General features: G+C 35.9%; 1 non-coding gene across 1 annotated transcript; it reads left to right on the top strand.

Moving 5' to 3' along the window:
- The first annotated feature begins 1,456 nt into the window (after window positions 1–1,456).
- On the top strand, window positions 1,457–1,563 carry LOC131399809 (U6 spliceosomal RNA). The gene has a single exon (XR_009217236.1). It is a non-coding gene; the product is annotated as a U6 spliceosomal RNA (small nuclear RNA).
- Window positions 1,564–3,670: the final 2,107 nt, after the last annotated feature.

Raw genomic sequence — 3,670 nt, 5'->3', positions numbered from 1 at the left:
CTTAGGGAGAAACTTTTCTTTACGGAAGCCGCATTGGATGATAAACCACAGGCACTCGTGCTCACATAATCTCTTCATTTGTGGGAGTATTTGATCCGTGACTTGAAGTTGGTCAAGACAGTGCCCTCGGTGAAGATCAGTAATTAAATCACTACTATGTTTACCCCTGGAAGAAATTTTACTCAGCTGGAGCTGTAGTGTTTCACTGGAGGCATCCTCTTTTCTGCTTGTGCGCTTCAGTTTGAGCCATCAATTCTTCCTTCTCCTTCCCTTCCTCTTCGTCTTCCTCCTTCAGCTCTTCTTTATCCTTCTTTTCTTCTCTTCTTCCTCTTCTCCTTTATCAGTACCCACTTGGTGAATCTCCACATGAACTGAGGAGGGCGCTCAGGAGACGACATTTCTTACTCAGGTCTTTGCGATGCTCTCCAGGATGTCCAGGAACTGTAAAGATAGAGTATTCTCCTTGCAGATCAACCGCTTCAAGCTGACACCTAAGGTTGCTAGTGATGGCCTCAGGTCAATTTTGGAATGATGATGAAGATTTTACCTAGTTTCATTATCTACATGCTTAAGTGGAGTTTTGCGGTTTGAAATAATCCTTTTTAGGCCATATATCTGTGTATGTCCTTCAAACAATTCATTGGCAGCTAAAGAATCATTGAATATTTCCTATTCTCTTCTAAGAGAGTCACATGTGCCTAAAAGGTCTTCAAATATTTTATTTCTTTCTTTATTCTAGAATTGTTTGTATCTCAGAGTTTATAAATGTTTTCATATACTTCTAGATGTTGCGGTCTAGATCTTAGGTCACTTATGATCTTTCCCTTTATTACCTGTTTTCATTCATTCAACCCATTTTAGAACTTGGGCTGCACTGAAGTGCCCTGTCAGATTAATCACCTCCATTTACAAAAACCTGTTCTTTTTTGCAAAAACAAGACGATACATCAGCTAGATGTATCAATTGTAAACATTTTTTCACATTATGTGTCACATAAAATGCATGTTTTATGTCTCCCTTTCTCTCACTTTACATATGTGTTTTCATATATATATGTGTATGTATGTATGTACACATATAATTATACTATTATTATTATTACTTCACATTTGAAAGTTGCAGTCCCTTTACCCCTAAATATTTCATCATATATTTCCTAATAAAAAGGCCATTATCTTATATAATGTCAGTAGAATGACCAAATTTAGGAATTGAATATTGCTATAATGCAAGTATCTAATTTACAGACTAAATTCAAATTTCACCAATTGCTCCAATACATTGGTAAAGTTATAATGTTTTAAGGACATGTTGAGAACAAGTCAACTAAGATAAGGGAACATTAACTTGCTTTTGAAAATGAATCTATATCATAAATATAAAAAATGCCAGGTTCTATGGTGAGAAACAGACTGAATCAACAAGAATTATTTAAGTATTCAAAAAACTATGGGAGTGATCCCTTTGGCAACATACACACTAAAATTGCAACAATGTAGAGAAGATTAGCATGGCCCCTGCACAAGGATGACACACAAATTCATGAGATGTTTACTATTTTCTTCAGAAAGAAAAAAGATGGTTGAGTGTTATGGACTGAATTGTATTCCCCCAAAATTCATATGTTGAAGCCCTAACCCTCAATGTGACATATTTGGAGATAGAGCCTTTAAAAAGCAGTTAAGGTTAAATGTGATCGTAAGGGTGGGGCCCTAATCCAATAGGACTAGTGTCCTTATAAGGAGAGGAAGAGACACCAGGGGTGTGCTCACACAGAGGAAAGACCATGTGAGGACACAGTGAGAAGGCAGCCATCTGCAAGCCAGAAAGAGAGCTCTCACCAGGAACTCATTCTGCTGGCACCTTAATCTTGGACTTCCAGAATTCCAGAACTGTGAGAAATAAATTGCTGTTGTTTAAGCCACCCAGTGTGTGGTATTCTGCTACGGAAGCCCTAGCAGACTAGACTGGGTAAAAATAGAGGTAAAAATAATAGACTATCCTTCTCATGAGTTTCTTAAATCAAATTTGATGGTTGAAGCAAACATTATAATACCATCTGACGTAGTGCTCAATGTATGTAGAGGAAATATTTATGACAATTTTATTTAAAAAGTGGAAAGGGATAAGAGACATAAATGGAAGTAAACATTCAATACTTCACTCAAAGTTGTAGATTTCGATACAAGGAGGCTATGATAAACTACTCATATATGTTGTAATATCTGGAAAAGCAACTGAGAAAACTATACAAAGTGATATGATAAAAAAACATTATCAGTAAATAAAATGGAATTCCAAAATATGCTGAGGTAATCCACAGGAAGGCAAGAAAAGAGAAACAGTGCAATGAGAAGCAGAGAGAACAAACAAAACAAATAATCAAATGGCAGTATCATAAGCCTTAAGCACCAATAATTACTCTAAATGTAAATGGTCTAAATACTCTAATTAAACAACAGAGAGTGACAGAATAGATAGAAATACACAATCCAACCATATGCTATCTACACAAAATTCACTTCAAACATAAGTACATAGGTAGTTTGAAAATAAAAGGATGAAAAAAGATATATCATGCAAAGTTAAAACAGCAGGAGTGGCTATATTATATCAGATAAAGTACACTTCAGGGCAAAGAAAATTCCTAGGGACACAAAGAGACATTACATAATAAAGAATCAATTCACCAAAAAGATATAGCAGTCCTAAATATGTATGCACCAAACAACAGAGCTTCAAAATACAGGAAGGAAACACTGAAAGAACTGAAAGGAGAAAGAGACAAATCCATGGTTATAGTTGGGGACTTCATCACCCCTCTCAGCAATTGATAGAACCTCTAAATAGAAAATCAGCAAGGATATAGTAGAATTGAACACTATCAACCAACATGATCTAATTAACATTTATAGAACACATCATCCAAGAAAAACAGAATATATATATTTTTTGAGCACTCATGCAACACTCATCAAAATAGATCATATCCTGTCTGATAAAAAAATTTTTTAGGACCAGCCCTGTGGCTTAGTGGTTAAGTGCGCGCACTCTGCTGCTGGCGGCCCGGGTTCGGATCCCGGGCGTGCACCGATGCACTGCTTCTCCGGCCATGCTGAGGCCGCGTCCCACATACAGAAACTAGAAGGATGTGCAGCTATGACATACAACTATCTACTGTGGCTTTGGGAGGAAAAAATAAATGAAAAATCTTTAAAAAAATTTTTTTAACAAATTTAAAAGAACTGAAATTATACAGTTTGTTCTCTGATCATAATGTAATCATACTAGAAATCAAAAATATAAAAATCTTAAAACATGTGGAAAATAACCAAGACACTCCTAAAAAATCCAAGAGGAAGTCTCACAGAAAATTTTATAATATATTGAACTGGTTGAAAATGAAAACACAACATATCAAAACTTGTGAGATGCAGCTAAAGTAGTACTGAGAGGGAAATTTATAACACTAAGTGCATACATTAAGAAAAGAGGAAAAGTCTCAAATTAATCCATTTTTTTTTGGTGAGGAAGATTGGCCCTGAGCTAACATCTGCCACCAACCTTCCTCTTTTTGCTTGAGGAAGATTCATGCTGATAGAACCTCTATCCATGCCAATCTTCCTCTATCTTGTATGTCGATTGCCACCACAACATGGCTTGATGAGT

This window comes from Diceros bicornis, chromosome 39, assembly GCF_020826845.1.
Source record: "Diceros bicornis minor isolate mBicDic1 chromosome 39, mDicBic1.mat.cur, whole genome shotgun sequence".
NCBI classification, from domain to species: Eukaryota; Metazoa; Chordata; class Mammalia; order Perissodactyla; family Rhinocerotidae; genus Diceros; species Diceros bicornis.
The sequence above is the reverse complement of the archived record's forward strand: the minus strand, read 5'-3'. Positions and strand labels throughout refer to the sequence as shown.